The 25,684-nt window shown below is 35.4% G+C and overlaps 1 protein-coding gene across 5 annotated transcripts in view; it reads right to left on the bottom strand.

Moving 5' to 3' along the window:
• GRID2 (glutamate ionotropic receptor delta type subunit 2) overlaps window positions 1-25,684 on the bottom strand; it is a 637,614-nt gene that overhangs the window by 476,309 nt on the left and 135,621 nt on the right. The gene's annotated exons all lie outside the window — the stretch shown is intronic.

Genomic DNA, 25,684 nt, shown 5'->3' with positions numbered 1-25,684 from the left:
AAGTAGGCTGCGCTAGATGGACGATGACAACTTTTGTCTTCGCCAGACCCTTAACAAACACTGCAGAGACAACTAAAATCTCTATAATACTAATATAATAATAATGTTGTAAACCATTATACTTTTCAAGAAAACATCCTTGTACGTGTTGAAGAAGTTGGGGTTTTCAAATATGAAGAATGAACGTCCAAAGCAATATTAACAGTATTGTTGCTCTTCTCTTATGCTCTTAAGTACACATAAGGAAAATCTCTTTTAAGTTTATCTTCCATGAAATATGGAATTCACTCAAACTGAACTAGTGAACATGACTCCTGTGACAGAAAGACAAACATTCAAAGCTTTGTAGCTCTCACTATCAAGTAGAAATTTTCTTTTTGAAAGCAAAATAAGAGCTATTAACTGTATTTGTATATGCCTGGACCACGCTACAATGGCAGGAAGAAGTCCTCTACTGAGTAACCTCATCAGACAGTACCAGAGCTGAAATACCCGAAAAATGTTCCGCATGTGAGGCTTCACAAGAAAAGTCATCCAACAAACTACTATTTGATAGCTGACAGTTCAATGAATCATAAAATATCCTAAATGAGGAAGGACTTATAAGGATCGAGTCCAACTCCTGCCTTCACACAGGATCATCCAAAATCCAAACCCAATGTCTGAGAGCACTGCCCAAATGATCCTTGAACTCAGGCAGCTCCCCTTGCCCTGGGAAGCCTGTTCCATGCCCACCACCCTCTGAAGAACCTTTTCCTAACAATCAAACTGACCTTCCCTTGATGCAGCTCCATGCCATTCCCTCAGATCCAGTTACCATCTCCAGACAGCAGAGCTCAGCATTGACCCTCTGCTCCCCAAGTAAAGAGCTATAGGCCACCATTACGCTTCCCTCATTTTCTCTGGGCTGAATGAACAAATGGATTTCAGCTACTTCTCAGATGTCCTGCCCTCTTCACCCTTCAACATCTTCATAGCTCTCCTTTGGATGCCCTGTGATATTTTTATGTCCTTGTATTGTGCTGTTCAAAACTGCACACCATGTTCAAGGTGAAGATGCACCAACACAGTGTAGGTGGTCACAGTTATCAAATCTGTTCTGGCTTCCTACTTACATTCATTTAGGCAGAAAAGATTTTTTTTTTTTTTTTTTTTTTTTTTTTTTAATGAAGGTTTTTCCTCCTAGATTTATGAGCTGAACTGGCTTGCCAAATGAATGAGTGACTAGTAGATCTCATACAGCGAGGCAAAAAAACCACATGTGGCTGGAAGAAAAGGGCGGTGGAAAACTATTAGATCATGCAGACTCACTTCTTTATTAAATGTCATAATTTAAGTCCCAGCAAGCCCAGACAAGGCTGAGATAACACAGAATCACCTTCTCCATTAATATCCACCTCCTCAAATAAATCAGCAGAATAAAGACTAGCAGAACTTCTTATTCATTACCTCAATGCAATTTCTGCATTCATTAGAACTTGTTCAAGGGGAATGCTACCAGGTTTTAAAGTGTTCTATATCCTTTCTTCACAATTTCAGAGATAGTTACACAGAGATACTTACAATGTATTGCCTCTGGTCCTTTCTGATAGGAACTATTTGTAAATATATTTAACAATTCTACTGATTCATTGTATAACTAAGTTGCAAAGATTGAGTACTAGAATTAGGAAACTCTTGTTCTAGGCTACTTGGTGGCTGATTATCAAACTGTCCTGGTTGCTTCCCCAGAGAAATAAATCAATATTAGCATTCTATTCAGTTTAAGGTACTTCAAAATTCTTACCCACAAGACAGTACACAGTCACCATGATTGAAGACTCAATCAAGAGTCTTGGCAAAACTTTTGCCTGTGAAGATCATACTTCATCTGCTTAAAGTCACATGATGCAACTTCCCAAATGGTCCAGTAGGATGCCATTAGTGTTAGATTATAAGACTGATTCTGTTCCATAGCCAGTAGTCTAAGTCATAAAGCCTTATCTCATCTTTGCTTTTTTTTTTTTTTTTTTTTTAACTGGTTCTCATGCCTCACAGAGCTCTTGGTCTGTGCCATCATCTAATCCATGAAAGATAATGCAAACGTTAAAATTGATACCTGTACTCCCAAACTGCCTCAAGTATCCAACAGAGAAAGGAAAGCTATGCGTAGTGACCTGACCTTATTTAGCTATACTTCAAATCTAGTTTATAGTTTGCATTTGGCTTGTTGAAGACAGATGGCTGACAGGCAAAAACAATCAAAACAAAAAAAAACCAAAACAAAAAAAACCCAAACCAAAACAACAACAACAAAAACATTTTTTGTTTTAGCATCTTCACCACAGCATCTAATAATGGATGTAAGCATTGTTTTGGGGAGAAAAATGAGACGAAGGTTCAGATGGAAGAAAGATGAGATTGAAACTTCTTGACTTCTGATCTTTTAAGCTAAAGAGTGATATGTCCTCTAAATTTCAAGTGAAGGAACATAAAAGGAAAAAATATGTGCTGCCACCATGGTCTAATCATGCATAGTTAGGTGTTCCTTGCCATCAGCACTTTAGCATAGTTGACTAGTGATGTATGAAGTAGGCCACCCCTGGAAATTGGTTTTCTTGCCCTGTGTCCAGCACTAGTGTAACTAGAGGCCATAAATACTTAGGCTGTTCAATATCTTCTTACTTTTATTTTTTTAGAATGATTTATTCACGTAACCAGGTTAAAATTGCTGCAGTAATTCAGATTGGGGATTGAAAAGCTGTCTGGCTTCAAGGCACTTGGGAGTTATTACCCATTTAGACTACAGGCAGAACAAGTCCTGTAGCCTGATTTGCTGACATTTGTCCAAAAAGGTTTCAACACAGCTGTGTTAATCGACTGGCCTTGATTTGGGAAGGGGACAGAGTACAGATTTACACACCTCTTTTACCATAATCTCATATTCTGTTCCCAGCCTCTTTTTTTTTTTTTTTTTTTTTTAAACTTAAATTTGTCACCAGAAATAATTACTAATAATGAAATGAAATATTTCTGTTGATTCAACTGCCCAAATTGTTTTAAGAGAAGTTTACTGAAATAACCCATTAGCTACAAAGTGCAGGAAAAGAGAGTTTCTAAAATATTATTTTATATGTATTTTTAATTTTTTTTAAAATTTTTTGTTATGTTATATATATATATATATATATATATTTTTTGTTATTTTATTCTAAACCCTGCTTACAAGGTGCAAAGGTATTGGCCTCAACTTGTCCCTAGATGAAAAAAGAAACAAAAGGTACAAAAAGATCCTGCAATAAAAAAGGGAGATACCTGCTTCCAGGTTTGAACGGCCCTTCTTAAATTATTGGGCTCACCATATCAAACAAGCAACTGTGTGCTATAATATTTATAATTTTCAAACTACATTACAAAAGCTGACTTGTCTATCTCCCTGACACAACCTTGTAACCATAGTCAAATTTGAAAGCTGAATTGTGGATACAATTAATGTCAACATAATGGCACAATATGTGGATTGTATTCCCCCTATTTCACCTACTGGATTTATTGAGGCCACCTAGAAAGTCTCACACACAGTCTCACAGTCTTGTGCGGGTTGGAAGGGACCTTAGAGATCATCGAGTCCAGCCCCCGGGATTTGAGCCTCCTGTGTAGCAGAGTGGCACTTCTACCACTTGCACCACAGGGGGGATTCGAACCCGGGCCTCCAGTGTTGCAAAGCGGCATTCCTACCACTTGCGCCACTGGAAGCAAACATAGTGATCAAATACATATGTAAATAACAAGATAATGTTACTTTACCACATCTGTTAAATAATATCAGCTGAGTTAGGACAATAGACATGCCAATAGCATATTTAAGGGAGTTAGAAAATCAAATTAGATGAACAGTAGCAATCCCTTTCTCTTCAACGATAATACAGTTGCAATCCAGATACATTGAACATTTTCCTAACCAATGTGCTAATGCAGGAATGAGAAAATGCAACAAGTACTGAATGAAAGTAACTTGAGAAGTTACTTTCAAGTTACCAAACTGGCACATAAAAGTATACACAGCACCTATTCATACTGATCCTTTATGTTAGCACAACTTATGGAAAGGCATCAAGAATAACTTCTTCTGCCTCCTCATAGCTTCCCTATAGCATCCTGTCTTGAGTCATAATTGCAGAACTACTTACAAGTAGTACTACTGGGATTATTAAACAGGTCTGTAGGTCTTTCCAAAGGTTTAGTTTTTCTCCCTTCATTCTGAATTTATCTGATCAAAGAAGTTAGCTTCAGGTTTTCTAATCAGGTCAAAGGCCTTTATGCTGGTATGTAGAAAGTAGGAAGATGTACCTCTGAGATCCACAGTTAGCTTTAAAATAATAAAATCAAATAGCCGTGGTGGCATAGACTTCTGTGAGCAAGAAAGATGTGAATATTAACTCAGTAGCAGGCAGCTCTCAGGGGCTCCATGAGCTTCACACTGTTTCCTGGAGCAATATCTGCCTCTGATTTCAGTACTGATAGGCTCAAAGTGTGCACTCATGAAGTGCAACAGTTACTTAGTGCTGAGGTAGGACATAGTGTGTGCAGTACCAGAGCAGTGGAAAGAACCCTGCACTCTGGAAAGGACAGGCACGCATGCACAAAACTACATCCTGGGCAGAAAAGTAAGAGAAATACAGTGTGCACCAGAGCTGCATCTGACTGTGTCTAAAACCCTGTGAGAACTTCTCAATAACTGCAAATATAAAAATATCAGTTTTCAGTTGATGACATGCTCCATGTACCAAATATTAACGTTATTTACACATCTCAAGCAAACTTATAGGCAATTTGTGATAGAGCTAATGGGGCTTAAGGGCATGTTGTGAGGAGCACTTGGCTGGGCAGTGTGAGAGAATAGTGCAATCACTAGAATAACTTACAGATGTATATGGGGAGATAAACATGACATTAAACACTCTAATGAAACCGAAACATTTCCAATGATTTGGAAAATGTTTTCAATCACTAGAATATAGAATCAATTAAAACATAAATCAATGCCAACTAATCTTGCTGACTGAAATGAACACTTAGAGTATTTTCTCCAAAAATAATCGTGATTGACAAGTTTCTATTACAAGGAACTAAAGGTACCTTAGGATTTCAGCACAAAGATGCCTAAGGAACACTGGACTTCTAACAGAAGTCATTTGTGTCAGCAGAGAGATTCCAAAGTTTGTAGGTCATCTCTAACTTCAAGTTGTACCTTCCTGTACTTTGAAGTTATACTCACAGACTGACCTGCATCTTTGAACTGGTGTGGTCATTACACTATATATAAAACACTGATATTGGAGAGAAGTGCAGAACATATACTTCAGAAATGTCTTGCTACATAGTTCTGGCAGGAAAAGCTTTGTAGAAATATACATATCACCACCAAATTCACTGCATATACAACTGCAGGAGGAGAAAACACACACGAATAAAACAAAAACAAACAAAACAAAAGAGCCAATGGTTTTCTAAGCTGCAAATGAGTTAAACTTGATGGGAGTGAACTCTGGACAAGGTGGTTTGGCCAGCTGTTTAGAACAGCCCACATCAGAAAGTTGCTTCAGACAAAGGAAATAATCCAAACCAAATGCATGATAGACAGGAAGTCAGATACATGTTATTGCTTCTTGCATCTTTATAATGATAGAAACATATGCTGAGTGCCTGGAATAGATAGATACATAAGCCACTTTACTGATTTTTTGGTGGCAAACGGCCCTTGTCTTTGGTGCTTTGTTGGTTGAAAAGCAAACTAATCTAAAGTCTATGTACAGACATCCAAATGTAATGGCTAATTAGAATCTATGAGACACACAGAAGACAAAGATTGTGCTTTACACCTTGCTGGCTCCCATATCAGATTGCTGTTTCCACTTTTTTTCTTCTGAAGAAACTGATTTTTTAAGTGAGAAGGAAGGAGACAAAATCACCACTTAACCAGGTCTAATGAGCCTTTGCTTTTCCCATTTAGTAATTTATTTTACTGTTTGTAAGTTGATTAGCAACACATCTTACAGACACCACTAATTTAAACTTTTTTCTATGTAACACCTTTCTTGTTTTCCATGACTAACTAAACTAGTCAAAAAGAGATTACACAAACAAGGTATCTCTGGACATCTCAAGAAAATAAATTAATTGTGAAATTCTCCATTGATTTTTTTTTAATTTTTTGTATGATACACGACCTATTGCTACTTGATCTGTCTGCATGATATCACATCAAGAAGACTACTCAATGTACAGTAGATATCATTTACACATGATCATTTCATAACAAGTTATGTAGTTTATTTTCAAAGACCACTTATTAAAACAAAAACTAGCAGAAATTTGGAACTTAAATACCTTACAGGATCTGAACCTTTATCACTACACTCAAGAAATATCTAACGCTCACTTGGTATATCACAAATATTCTACAGTGTAACAAACTATCTTAATCATAATGCAAACATTTTACATGTTTTACTTAATGTTGCTACTATCTGCTGATATTTGTTTATAATATTATATTTAATATTATAATTCTTATATTATATATAATTAATTATAATTCTTATATATTATATTTCTTAGGGAAAATCATCATGAAAGAAACAATAATAATGAGCTGATGAGCTGAACAATAATGATGAGCTGAAACAATATTAATGCAGATGATGTAAAATAAAAATAAATTTAAAAAAAGAAATTCAAAGTACTATCCTGAAAATTTCACTTGTTTTGCATTACAACCCAAAGGAGAGAGATTAGTACTAACTGAGGGTGATATTACTGCAGTAATTTCAGGAATAAATTACATGGCTCTGGCTCAGAACTAGGAGAATCTCACTGACTAATTCACACCATACATATTGGATACACCACCAAAAACTAAAAGGAGAATCTTTTAATCTCAACACTTCCATACCTATGGAAAAAACATCATTTCTACCTCTGCCAAACATTGTTTTCATTCCTGTTGTCATTTTTATATTTCATATTTGGTTTGTTTTTTCTTTGTGCTCTAACTGCACTTAATAAGTTTATTAAATGTATTACCAAAGGTAAACTCGTTTTATTGAATTATTTTGGCATAGTCATTGGGCTGAGCAGTGCTCCTGCTGTCTTTTTCATGACCCATCAACATTCATAACAATATCATTGTTCTCCTTTTGGAAGTCACAGACAGAAATGACATCAGATAAAAATTAAATCCTACTTGGCAGATAAACCTGAAAATTTCCATTAGCTCTGCTGCTTATCTTGATGTTTCAGTCTAGGCTGATGTGGGTTGATTTTCTCCTATTTAGTACCTGGGTAAAATCCTTCACGACTTTTTCCGGGTTGACTATTCTTACTATTATTTTAATCTTGTAAAGCTTTCCATTCAGATTCTTCAAATAACATCTTGAAGGATAATTTTGAATCTTTTTAGAGAGGCATTTATTTATTTATTACCTGGAACATCTCAATGGTCTCATATAAATAAGTCGATTGAACGTTCACTGTTTTAATTTTGTGGAGACAGACGTGCAAATCAGTGGACAATTACAGCCACATATTTATGTTAAATGAATATTAATAGCTAAATAAGTTATAGACATATTTTCTTCAATCACAGAGGAAAGGTTAAATATCTTCAATGGATTATCTTCAATAATCTTCAAATATCTCAAGTTTAATTTGAATTTAGTCCAGATTCAGAGCCATATATTAAAAATAATAAAATAAAAAAATAAAAGCACTGTGTTACAGTCTCCTGACAAATTAGGTAACTCTTTCCAGAAAATAAGTTTGAGATTACTAACATACTGTAATCAATAACTAGCAACTAATTTTTAAACCTAATGAACAATAGCTACTGACATTGTTTTATTTTCCATATTTCAAGGAAATTGAGTATAAGTAATTTGTTGGTCATTCACAGGCAGGACAGATGTCAACTACATATTTTTCTTCTATGGAGAGTTAAATAGGAAAAGCCATACAGGATGTAGTCCATAATTAATTTTATGTGACTACTGTCTTCTTGAATGTGTGCAACCTTTTATTTGCAAAACATTAAACTCAAATAAAATACTACAACAATATTTTTGTGGCCAAATTTTGCAATGAATTGCACTTCACTTTGTACTTTCTTAAATCTGATAGACATCTGTTTGCAAATAAGGACATCATTCTAGCAATTATGCTAGATATGGGATAAACACACAGAAAAGGAACAAAACACTGATGTTTTTATTTTTCTTATCAGCTGTTGCTATAGGTTAAAAAACCATAGCAAAAAAAATAATAATAATAAAAAAAAAAAAAAATCTAAGCATCCCCTCTCTTTCTCAGAAGAAAATAAAAATCCAGCAAACCATAAACTCCTTCAAAAACAAAGCACGATGCCCAGTCTTTTTATACCAGCAGAACAATGGGAGAAATAGAGCTGCTAAGAATGGAAATATCATAGAAATAAAAGAAACTTCTGTAAATGTAGTCAAACACAGAAGCACAAATGGCTTATGAAAAGCAACCATCTACTACAGTCTTATCCTTCCTGCCAGGTCCTCTTCCAGCAGAACAGAGGTTAACTCAGTTTTATTTCCTCATATGGCTCACTGGCTACTTGCTGTTGGAAGAGTTCTAGTGCAGATTGGGAGTCAATTATTTCTGACATATATCAGCCTACACTATGAGTATTTCCCTTGCAAGAATCATACTTGCTTTCACTTCTAATTGATGAAATAAAACAAGGTTCTTTACTCTTTTGGTGTGAAACTTTGGAAAGACAAACATACTCGTTTATCCAGTGATTAAATCAAACTCCACTGAAACAAAGGTGATTTCCCTCTACCTCACTGTGAAAATTCACACAAGACTCAGTAAAAATCAAAATTTCCAGTGCCTGTACCTACAAAAATAGAATTCAGTAGAAATTCTTCTACTAAGCAAGTGTGAAGTCCTCTAGTTCCACTCCCCAAGTCTTTTCTTTTTTAACATCAGTAAGAACAAGCAATGCATTGATGTTAACCAATAAAAACAGCTTTTTAACCATTCTGAAGGTGTCATAATTTTGAATGTACACCAGTTTGATGAGCAGAAGTTGAGATTCTCACTATACTCAAAGCATCACCATTAACATAAAAATGTATGACATCTATAAAAGTTAATAGGCATAACGCTTAAAAGCCGCCAAGTATAACAGCTGAATAAAAATGAAAGCTCTTGCCTTCAGAATCCTCATAACTGTGAAATCCATACTCATCACAACACCGCACCCTAGGTTTTTCTCCTCCAAAGATAACACTGCCAGAACATTATTTAAGCAGTACTGTGAGAGCTCATTACATTTTAGAAACACAGATCCTCTCCAACAGACAAAATAACAATACACACACACACACACAGAATAGACATATTTTACAAAGGGATTTCAAGTCTGAGAAACTCTCAGTTTCTCAGACCAAACTATGAGTTAATAAATCTTCCCACTCTACTTTAAGTGCTATTGGTTGCTTGCTTAAATGATGTGTGGCATCCTCTGTTACATGCATTCCTGCTTCCGGACTGATGGCATTAACCAATAAAGAACAAATACAGTAAGCTCACTAACAAATGTTTTCTTATTGCCCATCAAAAGGGTAGAATGGTTGATAGCTTCTTTCAGCTCCTCCAACAAAATCCGGTGACTTTGAAGAAGGTATACATTGCTCCTCAATTAACCTACTTATCTGTACGCAGGTACAGATTAACTCATTTAATCGAACATGAGTAACAATAGAAAATTAATTTTTTGTGTTTATCTCATTCCAGTGCCAAGCTTCAGTAGTTCTATGTGCTTATAATGGTTCTTGCTACTGTTCCTGACAGGAAATATAAAACATAAGCTCAAGCCTAACTGTTTAATTAAGGAATCCCTACACTCCAAAAAGAGATGGTTCCTTAAATTAGACTTACAAAGTAACCATGCAAACTTAACAGTTCAGATTCAAAGACTCATTGTTTCCACTTATAATGATTATGAGAAAATAAAATGATCCTTTTAACAACAAACTAGACAATGAGAATAAGCACATACTCATTACTATGATAGACACAGTTTTGATATGGTGGGCAGGCTCTGTAGTATTTCATGATCCTGATAACAAAATATCTGTTGAATTTCCCAATAGATAACATTGGAACAGATGTACAAGCATGAAATTTGTGTATTTGGTCAGGCAAAGATTGTCTTCTATTTCATCTTCCTGCTAATAATGCTGTAAACATCACTGTGATTGAACCATTAACAAATTCTCTATATTGCCAGCAGAAAAATAAGAAACAAGTTATTACTCATCAGTAAAGTCCGCAGTAAAGCCTCTCTCCATAGCTTGTCCCAGCAAAGAGGATCACAAATATATCTGAACCGTCCTATAGTACAAAAAAAATTACTATTCAAGGATCATTTCTTCTAATACAATATCCATCCATCTGGGGATGAAAACAAAGGCACCATTTGATAATTCATAGTAATTCTTCTCAGACATTAAGAAACATAATTCTTACGCTAGCTAATCACATGTAGAAGTAGGTATGATCTAAGTTTATCCCATCAGACATTATGGGTTTTGTTTTTCAATTCAAGAGAGCTATAGGTAGACAGTAAAAGGTGGAGAAATAGAGATAACTGAGTCAGCAAACATGGGTCCAGAAAAAGAAGGAAGAGTGCTCTTGCACTTTGGAGTTTGAAGGGGAAACAAATGGAGCAAAGCAGCAGCTCACAGTGAATCTGCCTTGTTTGGCAAACAGAAAGAGCTGGAGAAGAAAGCCAAGAAAGCCATGAACAGTAAATACAGCTGTTGTTCAAGGCTTTACTTTTGTGTACATTTTCTACTGAGATATCTGAAGAGCTGAGGCATCTCCACATCACTTCAGAAGAAGTTCCTGACTTAGAACCATGTTGGTCCAATGAAACAAAAAAATTACCTCATACCTAGCAATGTGAATCTTAGTAGCATAGCATACACGTTGTGACATACATGTCACAACAATGGCTTTGTACCTTCAAGGAAGGAAAGCATGTTTGTTGTAGATACTGAAAGCAGAAAAGAATAAGCATTCTGAATAATTTCTCATCAGTAACCATTTTACATCTTCCTTCTATTGCTGGAATCAAGGCAGTTGATTGCCAGCACCTCCTGCCCTGTTCCTTTCACTTGTCTGCAAAAATGTGTGTGTCATAGCTCTTCTTGCCCCTCTACAGGGACAACCAGCAGAATTAAAGCCTTAATTTAAGTACAAAGCATTACAAAAAGTTGCTAATACCTCTGTTTGCTGCAATCTTACATTTTACATACATTCCTCATGATTTACATATACACGCTCATATCTGAAATAAAAACAGACAGGGTATGCATTAAAAAGGAGCTATTGGTAATAGGTGAACGGTTGGATGAGATGATCTTTTAGGTCTTTTCCAACCTTGGTGATTCTATGATAAAGATATTAATATGTGCCAAAATTATTTGAACAGCTTTAAGGACAACTCTAAGTAACCATTCATAACGTGTCTCTCTCTGCTTACTATAGTTATTTAATAATACATAGTGCTACAGCACCTTGCTTTAAGAACTTCTGCTAAAGATCTTACAACGTTTTCAGGTAATGTTTCTAAATGATGAAAGACTCTACTGCTTTTTAGTAAACACGAGTATGGCTTTTGCTAATGTCATTGTTTCAGATCTAGAATCATTCTTGTATAGAAGGGCTACAGAAACCCCTTTGCACAAGTATCTATCCATCTCTGCATAATGCCCTACTGGCCTCTTGTTGGACAGTAAGTTTAAAAATAAAGTCACATTTGAAATGGTTTTGTCTAGCCTCAAGTCAAATTCCCACAATTGCTTCTTTGGGAAATATGTGCTCATTTAGTCAATAGATGCTTTTCACTGGGCTCCCAGTGCTGTGCAGAGGACATAATCACTTTGGCTGTGAAGTTACTTGGTAAAGTGTCCTGCTTTTCCTTCATAATCCTACACATCAGCATCCACTAATGAATTACACACTAACTGTTCTTCTTATGAAAGTACTAGTTCATCATATAAAAAATTACAAGTGTCAAATGGCATAAGTGTAATGAAAATAAATATGTTCTCCTTTGATTTGCTCTTCATATTTTTCAATAGGCTATGCTGTAATAATATAATTTGCAATGGGCCTTGTTAACTTGTTAATGGGCTAGCAAAGAAAAATATATTGCACTGTGTGGTAATGACTTGCAAAGACATATTTTTGGGGAAAAGGAAAGAGTGATGGACACAAAAGATATAACAGAATAAGCAATAAAAATGAAGTAGCTTTCAAAAGAGATCAGTGACTTTGGAAAACATTGCTGAAACTGTGGACAGTTGTGAGTGGAGTTTATTACTGATCTCTAATAATATTTTAAGAATTGGTGTTAGATGGGATGACACAATAATACAGTTCTTAACCACTTTTTTCTTTATCTTTCTCAAGTCCAGACAATAAGAATGATGTTGAAGATCTGAATTTTACTAATAGAACAATTGGAAGAATTTAAAAGCTTGGCAGACAAATTCTTCAAAGTTTTCAGCCATACAGCCAAATGTTCTGGTTGACTCTAGCTGAATGCAACAGACAGATGGGTGAATGGGGAGACCTCTGAGTGCTTTCTTGGCATGTTGCCACTAACTGAATGGCATGTGGTAATTAATAACCTTTAACCAAACAATAACTCATACAGGATTAAACGGCCCAACAAAAGTGATGGCTTGATGTTACTGAAATTGTGACCTAATTCTAAATAAGTGTTTTCAATAAAATCATCCCTTGACCTATTCTGTGGCTTACAAGGTGGTGGCAGAATGTCAAAGACTTCACCGAGTTAGACAACCTAAAAATCTAACAAAGCTGAAGAATAAAACACCATCTTACTTAAGTTGTACTGAATATATTCATCGACTTTATATGAGAAGTAATCAGCATATTCATAATTCTGACTTCTAAATACAAAACATCAGAAAGGCAAAAATAAAAAAAAGAGAGAAGATATAATCGCAAGTGCAGGTAGGACAGCAGTCTTGGGAAGTTCCACCCACTTTGGGGCAAAAAGAAAATTTAAACACCTTGGCTACTTTCCATAATTGTGTTGTAGCTACCAGCAGCATAATTTTAAAAGAGAATAAATCACAAAGTCTTTAAGGAAAAGACAACAAGAAATTATGTGTAAGGAAAAGAAATGTCATTGAGTATGCTATGCTAGCCTAAAAAACCACCAAAACGAAGATCCAGAAGCAGGTTTGGAAGAGGAAAACTCATAGGGCTTCAATATTAGGGAACCAGCATTGATGAAGGAATCTTCTTAAGCAAATTTATGCTTAGAACTACCAATGATATAAACTGTTCAAAAAAGCCATGACTCAGCCTTATTGAAGAAAAACTGCAGTAACAATACCTAATTTATGTTTTAAGTGATCTCTATTTTGGTAATCATGAGTTGATATAGTGTGTACAATTATAGACTACAGATAAATAGCCTCTTTGGACTAACTTAATTACTTTAATTTGATTAAAGAGTTTTTCTATCTGAGCTCACACTTCAGAATATTTATTAGCTAGTTGAAAATAGCATCACCTCAGCATCTAATCTGCAGAATGCAGATTCTTTTGCTTGATGCAACAGTCCATACCTCCTTGAGCTGTTAACAGCACAGCAAAAGGCACACACTGTCAATTATCCTGAAGTGCCTTTATCTCATCTTATTTTGGTTATCTTTCATAACATGCAATCCACAAAAGTGTTGTCTTAGAAGCCTAAATCCTACAAGTAAATGCCAAATTAGGAAATAAATACCTCCATTTCTCAGGTACAGAAATAATGACTTAATAAATGATAATATCAACAATTTTCAGTGACAGAGAAATTACAGGAAATATTCAGCAGGGTTCAGTATGCCATTGTGGTCTCTACATGCTTAGATTTGGTTCTCCTCCTGAAAGCATTTATAAAGAGATAAACAGGCAGCACCAAGGCACACTGTGACTCCCTGCTAATTCACAGGGCGAGGATGATGGTTTAATGCAGGTGAGCTTTTGACCAGACTCTTGTTTCAGGCTCTGCAAAATTCCACAGTGGAGCCATTTCTGAGAATCTTGAAGGTTGCCCTACAACCAATTAAGTTATCACATTCAGCACTGCCTAAGTTGTTATCCTTCACCTTTCCAAACATTAAAAATGCAAATTAAATATACGTTATATTAGCTGAATAAAACATGAAGATCTCTTGCTCTCTTACAATAATGCAAAGTAAAGAGCAAAAAAGTGAATCAAGCAATAAACTTGCTGTTGCCTCTCCCGTGTTCAGAGTTTTAGTTGGAGAAAATAGATTTAATTTGCAGATATAACTATTGAAAACATCTTGAACATTAAAAAATAAAATAAAATAAAATAAAATAAAATAAAATAAAATAAAATAAAATAAAATAAAATAAAATAAAATAAAATAAAATAAAATAAAATANAAATAAAATAAAATAAAATAAAATAAAATAAAATAAAATAAAATAAAATAAAATAAAATAAAATAAAATAAAATAAAATAAAATAAAAATCAGAGGTCAGATTATAATCAGTACCAATCAATATAATAGTTTTATGAGGCAGAGATACAGTGCAGATACACTTATAAAAATAGAAATAAAATAAAAATAATAATAATAATAAAAAAAAAAAGCCAAGATTTTGCTAGGAACAAAGTGACAATCACCCCCTTTGGCCTACTGTACATATTGTGCTCCTAATCTATATGGCCACAGCCTTAGATCGATAGCGAGGAGGCCTAAAACAAGGAGCCAAGAACCATGTACACTTTCTAAATTTAGTCAAGACCAGAGTACAGCATACAGAGAGACAGACTTAGTTCAGTTTCCAAGAGGCATCTTGGAAACAAGAAAAGTAAACCGCATAAAACAGACAACTTAAGTTTACACCTAATTGTGCTTTTACATTATTCTGTGGTGACAGACTAGGTATGAAACCTTATGATTACATTTAAGTCACATCTGGAGATATGGTGAAACAGTTTAAGAAATAATCAGATTGCAGACTTTGAGCGCTAAGAGAGCTGACAGACAGAGATAAACATTTCAGAATTTACTTTCATCCCATACAATCTCGGAATCGTATTTAACTTTTCCAAAACTTCTGATATTTCCAAAACTACAGTCTATTCCATCTCAATATATATTCCAGCTGCCAGATGTAATGACTCTGCAAGGCAGATACATCTGCCAAGTAATTTTTATGCAAGGTAAAGCTTTAGGGAACATCTATTTGAAATGCTCAAGTTGCTGCTACAGTGATAGGTTTAAAATGAAGAGCATCATGTATGTTCTTGTAACTACTAGAATTTTATCACACATTAATATGCCCTATATTTACCCATACACTTCTCTATCCAAGACAATTCTATTGTTTGAAGTTATTTGTTGTTGGGTTTCTTTGTTTGTTTGTTTTAATAATTACAATACTCTTTTCTGTTTATGTATTGCTATGTTTAAACACCAAGAGTTTATACAGATTGCTAATTTAAAGAAATATTTTCTAATTCTTGTTATTGACTTAAAAATGTAAGCACACAAATACACACACACATATCACATCACATCCTCATGAGAAATAGTTTTCAATCTCTATTAACAGAGTTTGAGTCCTTGGCATAAAGTGGGGGTGGAGGAGAGAGATCTCAGGTTTGTCAGTCAAACGAGACTTAAATTACTGAACTCATGACCAGCATGTATTTCACCCTTTTTTAAAGGTTTACTTCAAGTTTCAGAAGAACCAAATACATCACCATATTCCAGAACTTGGAATGACTCCACTGGCTCTTGCTTGATAACTTTTTACAATTAAAAATCCGGCTTAAGTTTTTCTGTGTACAACACAATTGCTACCTTCAAGAGACTGCAATCCTTTTTTTCCCCTCAAATTCCCTATAGAAACATAAAGAAGTAGCACAATCTTTATGTTCACAACAGTGTTTCTTCTGTTTATCAGTGGTCTTTACATATTGCAGATCCCTATGGAAGAAAGAATCTTTCCCAGTACCAACCAGTGATCCTTAATATCTTCAGTGACACTGACAGTGGGATCAAGTGCAATCTCACTAAGTTTGTGGATGACACCAAGCTGAGTGGTGCAGTCAACACAGCAGAGGAATGGGATGCCACCTATAGAGACCTAGACAAGCTCTAGCAATGGACCCAGGTGACCTCATGAGGTCAACCAAAACCAAGGTCCTGGATCTGGGTCACAGCAACTCCCACTATCAATACAAGCTGGGGTTGTGACAGTACAATGGAAAGTGGTTTCAAACTAGAAGAGAAGAGGTTTAAACTGAATATAAGAAAAAAAAGCTTTTATGATAATGAGGGCACTGGAACAGGTTGCCTAGAGGTAGTAAACATCTTGTCCCTGGAGACACTCAAGGTTAGTCTGGATAGGGCTTTGTGTAACCTGATCTATCTGTAAACGGGTTCATTGCAGAGAAGCTGGACTAGATGACCTTTAAAGGTCCCTAGGTTCCTTCTAACTCAAATGATTTTATGATTCTAAGATACTTATTTATCGCTACACTCTCTTGACTTAATCAAAAAGTCATTTAAAACTCTTCAAATAACATGCGTACACTCCAATACTTCCTAAAGCTTTCCAACCCTACCAAATCTGACCATTAATATGTGTATAAAGACATTTCTCCTTTGAAATCAAAATGTAAATAGCCAGTGCACCTCAAGAAATGCACTAACTTATAAATCTGGATAAAATGATAATTTTCTATATAGGAGAATATTCTTTCATTCCATAACCTGCAGCTGAATAGTAAGTAAAGATCTCCTGCGGCGCAGGAGACCTCACCAAAAACTTCATTCAAAAAGCTTTGTTTCTAGCAAGAAGCCTTTTTATGTAAGAGTGACAATTTTTGCTAAGAATCATGTGCTCCTTCCTAAATGGCAACATATAACCATAAAAGTACAAAATCAGAGGAGGTTAAAGGGAAGGAAAACTTCTAGCCACCTGTATTGTTCTACAATCAATAAACACATGTACTTTTCTTTGTTCCCCTTCTGCATCTTCCAGAAAGCATTACAACAGTCATCATGAACTTCTTACATTTGCCCTTTGTATATTCTTATCAAGATCTAACATCCCTTTGTATATTTTATCAAAATCTAGCATTGACAATGCTAGTTTTAAACAGAGTGTATGTTTAAACATAGGATACTAAGTTTAAGTAGAAAGGCACAAGCAAATCTTTAAATGCTACTTTCACATTTTTCTTTATGCATCTCTTCCCTATTTTCCTGTATGTCAGTGGCACAGTTCAGCTTGTCAATTTGTGCAAAATAAAATCTTTTCTGAAATAATATGATGGCAATTATTGTCCATTTCATTTACTACATTGCTTCAGATTTTTGGGTGGTTGGTTGATTGGCATACCTTAAATTACCCATATTTCATCTACTTTAATAGGATTGAATCCTGCTTGTATTGTGAAGGTAAGCTGACTTGAATTCCAGAAAGAATTCCAGTCAAGCAGCTATCACCAGCTATCGTGCAGCAAGCAAAACACATAAAATAACACAGTAAAATGATAGTTTATTTTTACTCCATTTCATTTCTATTATTTTCTGAATTAATTTTGAATGAAATCACTAAAAAAGACACATTGTTGAGTGCATGCATGCTTTACATGCAATATCTTCCAACTTGCTACTGTACACATAATCTCACTAACATTTTCAGAAATACCTGAGGAGCCTGCTGCTTCCAAGTATGAGTAACCGTGCTGATTTTCAGAGGTAATGCAAGCACTAAATTGTGACTCTTTCATAACATTAGAGAAATCTATTTACTTTTGTTTTAGATGACTGTATGTTCATGTTATAAAACCTGGCTACACAAGAAAAGACACTGTCAAATAGACAATGAACAGCCAGAAATAAACAATAACAGCCAGAAATAAACAAGATAAAAAAATAAAGGTCACTCCGAAAGTAACGCCTCCCATCTGTTTCCATGAAAATTAAGCAGATACAAAGAATACTATAAAAGTGTTTGATAGAGCAAATTCTCAGCAAGAAAACTCTGGTTTTCAGCAGCCACTACTGATACTTAACCATTTTTGCCAGCACTGAACAAGAACCTGCATACCATACCCATAAGAATTTGAACCAACAGAAGTGACCCAGAATTGCTGTAGCCGCTGCTGAAACTCACCACCCACTGCCTCACTGTGCTCACATCTACTGTTTGATCTTCATAAATAATCAGCAAGCATTCAATTCTATTTCCATACCACCACCATTTATCCCTGATGTCATGGGCCAACATAATAAGATAGGAGCCATTGTAGCATCTTCCTTTCTTGCAGCAGGTCATGAAACAATGAAACATATACTGGAGCTTTGTGATGACTGAGCTCAGTATATTACAGCATATTACAGCCCTTTTGTCATAAGATACAGTATGAAAAGCATAACTTTTACAGACTTCTACATATTTAACTGCTTTTTCTGGCCTCACAATCAGGGAAATTCATTCTGATTTAAGACTCTTTTCCACAAGTCAGAGGGGCATGACTGTGACAAAATCAGAGGACAGGCACATTTCAACTTCAAGCAATAACAGAGGAACTACAGCCATATGGGGAAGTCAAAGGTGTCAAGTTTCTGATGAAAATATTCCCCTAAAATAAACAAAATGAAGACTGGATTTTAAGGAGGAAGAACAGTTTCTGAAAGGCTAATGATCACAAACACTAACTTTGCAGTGACATATTGTTCATATGAGTATTAAAATCCCACAGAGATATCCTTTCAAAAAAAGATAGCATGAAATGTTGTGGTTCCCTGATATGATTACTGTTTTAATAAAATACTGCCTAGTTTCCAAGTCTGTCTTTGTAACTGCTCTGATAATTTTTCATACATTGATATGGAGTCAAAATTAGTTGGTGCTGGAAAATATAAAGAAGCTGAGAGAGAACTTAACTAAAATATAATTAATTTTCTCATCTAAGTGAATGACCTTCATAATTCACTTTAGGCTTCACCTCCAGAGTGTCATGGCTCATTTCCTCATTATCAGAATTAGATTTTAAAACACTCCTGTCCTCCATAAAGTTCATTTTTCCTCTAATTATGTATATATAGAAGAGTATGCTTAAAATAATTTGTATCACACAAATAGCCAGATGTCTCTGACACAAAACAGAATACAGTCTGTGCTCTAAGAGCTATCAAAAGATAGAAGAAAACGAATAAAAAGAACAGAAAGGAGGGATTTAAGGGGAGACTAATTATACAAATAATTAACTAAATTAATTACATTGACTTTTAGATCAACACAATATAGACATACAAATTAAATACTTATCTGCATGCAGCTAGGAACATATTTCTACCTGAACTGCCAGAGGAAATAAATATTCTGACTTTTACTTAACTCAGAGAACTTGGGAAGAGCAACAAGAAAAAGGAGATTGCCTGCACAAAGTGGAAAATAACTGAATACAACAGTTGATAGCTCAGCAGTTGTCACCATATACTGCTAGGCCTGACTGCAAACATGCATTTCTGGTTGGACAGTGATGATTGACTGCTTAAGTGATTTTGGTGGACAACACTTCATGAAAAGACAAGGAGAAAATCTGGATAGGGTGTCCATTACTTATGTATAGAGATTTTTTTAAGGGAGCACTAATAGCATAGGGTGGAAGCTAAATAATTGGCATCTGGGAAGATGAAGCACCTCTCATTTGCTTTGTTTCTATACTTCTATTTGTTGAAATACTCCAAACGGCTTCAGGTACAGTGGCTTTAAACATTTAAATATGCTACAAATATTATTTAATCACATCACAATTTGTATAGCTCTCTTAAAAGTGAACTACTAGCAGCATTAACACGGCAGATAGAAGCACAATTTTTATCATATGAAAACATACACTGAGAACTTGTGAACTGCCAGTGGAAATATACATACTGCAAAACCAGAAATGATGCTATCTCAATTTAAATAGTGAGTATGAGAATATCAGTCTATCTAGCTACTCCCATGGTAACATGAGAAAATTCTCTCTGCACTCCAGTATCAAAGGCCACCATACTCGGACAGTTATTTATTCATTTATTTGATTCACCTTTTTTAAAAAGGGTTAATAATCTGCTTCATAGATATGTGCTTTTAAAGTAGAAGTCTGGGGAGGAATTTCTTTCATGTCCATTTAAATTGCCATCTGTCATTTGAACGGGGAAGCTCTCTGATAGAAAGTTCAGAATCTACCTTAAAAATTAATGTTGAGCCAAACTTTGGCAACTAGCAACAGCCAATGTCATCATATTTAGGAAACAGTCTTGCTGTTTTAAAGTCAAGAGAAAGCAGGAAAAAAAGGAGACAGCAAAAAGGTAATGGGGTAGGAAAAATTAGCTTCTAAATGCTAGTCCTTGTTTTGTTGCATGGTCTGCAGAAATACCTCTAGCTATATTGATCAGTCTGAATGTTGTAATGTGGCTGAGTTTAACAGTGGGAAGCAGCTGGGTATCCTGGTCATCTGAACCAAACTGGTTTCCGTGGAAACACCAGTATTTCTTGTTTAAACCACAACAAATACATACAGCCATCATAAACACTGTGTTTAGTGAATTACAGATATTCTGTAAGACAACTTGAATAACAATAACTACAGATGCCAGAAATTTGCCCTAGTCCACACTATACAAAGATTTTTCTTATTTTTATTTTTAATCAAAAGTTTCCCCCTCCCTTTTCCTCAGCTATTCAGAAAGCATCCTTTGGAATTGTTTGGTTGTTTGTTTTTTTTTTTCAGCTGCACTAATATCTCTGGTTTAAACTTGATTTCTATCTAAAAAGTTTCAGATTTGCCATCTATGAATGCAAAGGACTGCTAAGGTTTGCACCTCTTTCCTGAAACTTTGGTTACCACATTGCATAAGCTACTCTGGAAATCCATTTTAGATGGAATGAATGATTCTATTTACTTACTATTGTATACATTTATTTGTGTGGGGGTGGTGGGGGCATCTATCTCCAAGGCTAGCACAACTTCCAACTGCCAGAATTAGCTTTCAGCCTAGAAGCAAGAACAATGGAAGTTGTATTGCAATTAAAGAAAACATTACTATTGCAAGAATTCAGAATTAGGAAATTCTGCAGCCCAAAATTCAAAGGCTGTAAAGCTGTAGAACTCACACAGTTACTCTAAGTGCTGAACCAGTACGATGCCTTACTTAAAATAAATCTGATCCTCTTTTACAGTTTGCAGTATGCTCTTGGTAAATTACCTCCAGGCAAAGGAAGGTCACAATAGCTTTGAAACTATTGCTGAAGATGTGTTAAAAACGTGTCCTGCTCCTCCTAAGAGAAGTCTCTATAACATGTCCCTTTCTAGCTCAATCAGGGCTCCCTTTTCTCCCTGATCTCCAATGCAACCCATCTTCCAACCACCACAATGTTATCCTAAGAGATGTAAAACCTGCTATTTTCTTAAGCTGCCAACACTTGGAGTCCCTGTGACATATTTCCATAAAGTGGAGATCTTACTGATTTTGCAACACTAGGAGAACTAACATGAGAGCAAAGGCTGTGGAAGAGAGTACAATCACTTCGGAACTAGGCAGTGCCATCACTGCTACTACACAGTACAAATGCATAGGAGGTAGGAAATTCAAGAGAATTACACCATATTTTTTGAAGTACTGAAGTAATGATGATAGATGCAATTTGCAATTGCCAGCATTTCCAATAGTTCCTGATTTACAATGGAATTTTATATTGCCACTGTAATGCATCTTCTCCTATTTTCACTAAACATTTTAGAGCTCAAACTCTAGCTGAAAATGATTTTTCCCCTTCACTATTCATAGTATTATTTTACATCAAAATCAATTTTATTGGGAAGAAAGTGAGCCTGAAATAAAATGGAAGGTCAATGAAGAAGTGCAAAGCTGCAAAGGTTTAATCTCAAGCTGAACACGTATTGGTTAATAAACAGCACTAGAAAGAGTAAGGAATGTGAAGAAGTGACACAAAGCAACAGAAAATTTAGCAGTTTGTGACATCTGAGAATTTACACAGGTTTCTGTAGCAATCAAAAAAAACCCAAGAACAACAACAAAAAGCCACCAGGAAAGAACAATCTTATTACATTCACCTAGTCCCAAAGGCCAGAGCAGATGTATCCATAAGGCTGTAATTTCTGACCATAAAACTTTGCTTGAATAAAATCCTGCATGTGACCTTCATACATATTGCTGCCCTAAAAACCTCTGTTATTCTACAGCTGAACACCATTTAGTTATGACTCACTGCCTTATTTACTGCACTGATCTCAATAAGCTTTCAAAAGCCATTATGAAGGCTTGAGTTGGTGTCTGTAAGCATACTCTGGTGACTAACCTGAATGACAAAAAGGTTCATTTAAAAAAAAGTAAAACCTATACGTGATTCCAATAGGAAAACTTGTCAAACAAAGTGGACTTCAAACAGCATCAGCAAATTCTATCATTTGTTTTATGTTACCTACAGAAGGTTGCATTGGATCATTATATTGGACCATTTAATATAGGTAAAACAACATATTGTCAAGAAAAGTAAAACAAGCAGGAAAAATAGTAGAATAAAAATTTTCAGTACCAAACACAAACAAAAGGCAAAGGCCATAAGGTTTAAAAACTGGCATTGGATCTCTGAGGACCTTGCATACGTGCTTGCACATGGGTTCTGTCAAACTCCAACAGCCCTCAAAAGGCTGTGGATGCCTCCAGCACTACATTCACGTCACAACTCTTATGTACACATTGGAATGGCAGCATAGGGACTGCAGGAACTGTGCTGTCCAAGAAGGCAGATCAGCACAAGCCAAAGTGTTAGCACTGGTTCAAGCTACCAAAGACTCTACTTGCCCTTTGTGAAATTTAAGATAAGAATTAAGGTAGACAATGATGCCTTCATTACAAAAAATGCTTTCCCCCCAGATATGAGTAGACCCATATTGCAGAAATATGACTGGAAAAGAGAAGGCAAGGGAGACAAGAGAGTCATTTGCAGTGTATTGAGACCTAGTGATATATCCAGCAAAGTAACTCAACTGAGAACCCCTACAAAACTGCATATTTCACATGAGCCCTTCAGTAGCCATATGATCATATTATTAATGACAAGTTAAGAACTGCAGGTAGAAGCAGGTCTTGAATCATAACATTTAGGCTTTAACTATTAGCATACAGAAGTAAGCACAAGAGTAATAAAACTAAGATTTATGAAAAAGCAGTAATTTTCTCACAAATGAGAGAAGTGATGTATTTATTTTCACAAAAATTCCATGTAAAAGCTAAAAAGTAAACAGCAAAACAACCCAGTTTATTAAAAAGAAACATATGAGCATACCACCTTCCAAAAATAATTCCAGTTTAAGTAAATTGTCGAATGCTTATCCCACTCCCATTTAAATGCTGCTGTAAATTCAAGTCTTACAAGAAGGGAAGTCTATAGTATTACACTACATATTTTATGGCTGCCACTAGTATGGATCGTAATTCCCTGTTTCATAGTGCTTACTGTATTAACTCGGTGTCATGCAATAACTAACTATCACTACTTCCCCCAGTGCACAGAGAAAACAGTAGTTCCTGCTTTCCCAGTGTTGGCAAAACATAAAAAAGTCAGACACAATATTCTTCCTTTCTTGCTCATGCCAGCACACAAACATTTTGAGACCTTACCTAAAAAAAGTACATTATAAATGTTGTGAACAGTTTTGTAGTGAAGAAAAAAAAAGGAGGAAAGAAAATGCTGAGCTACGTCCATAGGTACATATAAATTTCAGCAGCTGGATGGTAGCTACCCTAATCTGGCCTGGGGTATGCCATCTACTTGCCTCATGGCCACACTGCTCAGCAAACCCATGCTCATCCTGCTGCAGCTCCACGTGATGGCAAAGCAACTCTCTGACCCTCAACCTGACTGCTCTGGTTTTACTTTCCCCCACACAGTAATCCTCTCTCTCCTGAATGCATCCTGATGAAGCATCTATACTGCCCTATAATGCTAACATGTCAGCCAAAGTCACACTATAAAATCACACACATCTCACTCATTGTTGCTCCTTTCTGACACAGCATAAACCAAAGGGAGGAAAATTTCCCTAACTTAAAGAAAATCAATTTCATCTCCTATGTCTGTACTCTATTACATGTCTATAAATCATCCCTGAGGGCACTTCAAGTGACATTATGGGGCATGTCATTCACTACTCTTCTGGGATAAAACCAGTCAGCTTTGCCATATAGTTTTATTGGTCCAATCAGAACTATTAATGAGATGCCCTGAGGTACAATCAGAAGACATTTCAGGGCACCATAATAATTTATACAAACAGATTCATTGAGAACAGTCAGTAAGTACTGTGCTCCAGCCAGTCCCATCAAATTAATTATCTTTACATCCAAGAGTCAATACAAATTATCTGAGGGTTCTGTTAACTTTGTTCGGAAGTCCCTTGCTAATGTTGCTAATAAAAATTAATAAAAGACAGAAATAAAACATGTGGTCCACAGGTGGATCATTATTAAAAATACATTTGTAAATATCTTCTCTGCAAATTAAGTCTCATTTTATCAGTTCTTTACTCATGACATCCTGGTTTTTGAAAATCAAAATCAGAGCCAAGTTCATAAGAACTTTTCCTAGTCACTAGAAATGGTATATTTTAGACAATTTTAGGTGAATTGTAAGTTTTTGGCCTTTAATGATTTAAATGATCAATTTGCCAAAAAACCTTTTTTAGTTTCAGAATGTTCTTTGTAGTTTCAACACGATGATAAACAAATTCAAAGACACAAAAATAGTTATTATGAGTTCGTAAAAAGCAAATTTCAGTCAGTTTACCACAATTTAATTTTTGTATGCTAGGCTGTATTAGTTAGAAAAGTACACAATGCCTTCTACTGATATCAGCATTTCAGTACTGTTGTGCTGCTGAAGGAAAAGTTATGAGTTTATGCCAGGAATCTTTGCCTCATTCTGTTACTTTTTACACACTGAATAAGTCTGAGCATTTAGGTGTTTATGGCATTGCCAAGCATAAAACTACTCATATAAGACCTGTGCCTCTTTGCTTACACAGTGGTCTCATTCATCCTGCTCTTCTCACCCCACAGTCACCACCAAGGGTATAACGTATGACATACGTGGTAATATTACAGAGATCCTCTCCCCTACTATTAATGTTTGTAAGAAATCCATTAAGAACAGGATGCAGGTGATATAAGGATGAGGAAAAAAGTGAGAAAGAAGAAACCTAATGTAAAGTAATTGAAACGTTACTGTACAATTTATGTTTATATTCAATTTCAACTAATTAAAAGCAAATATTAACTGTACAACAATAGACCAATAAAAAAATTTCCACAGATAAATGCATGCCAAAGATGAAACTGTTGTTCTTCAGTAAAATTGTATAAGGCTTTGCTGGCCAAGTAGCTGACAAAAAGCAGTTTTTACTACCAAACACTTTTTTGAACTCAGCGATATCATGAAGACCTCTTTCCCTTGACACACGATATTTAAACTTTTATCAAATCAACTCCATTCATATTTCAGGTACTG

This window comes from Coturnix japonica, chromosome 4 (assembly GCF_001577835.2).
Source record: "Coturnix japonica isolate 7356 chromosome 4, Coturnix japonica 2.1, whole genome shotgun sequence".
In the NCBI taxonomy this organism is placed as follows: domain Eukaryota; kingdom Metazoa; phylum Chordata; class Aves; order Galliformes; family Phasianidae; genus Coturnix; species Coturnix japonica.
This window is presented reverse-complemented; position numbering and strand designations above follow the sequence as displayed.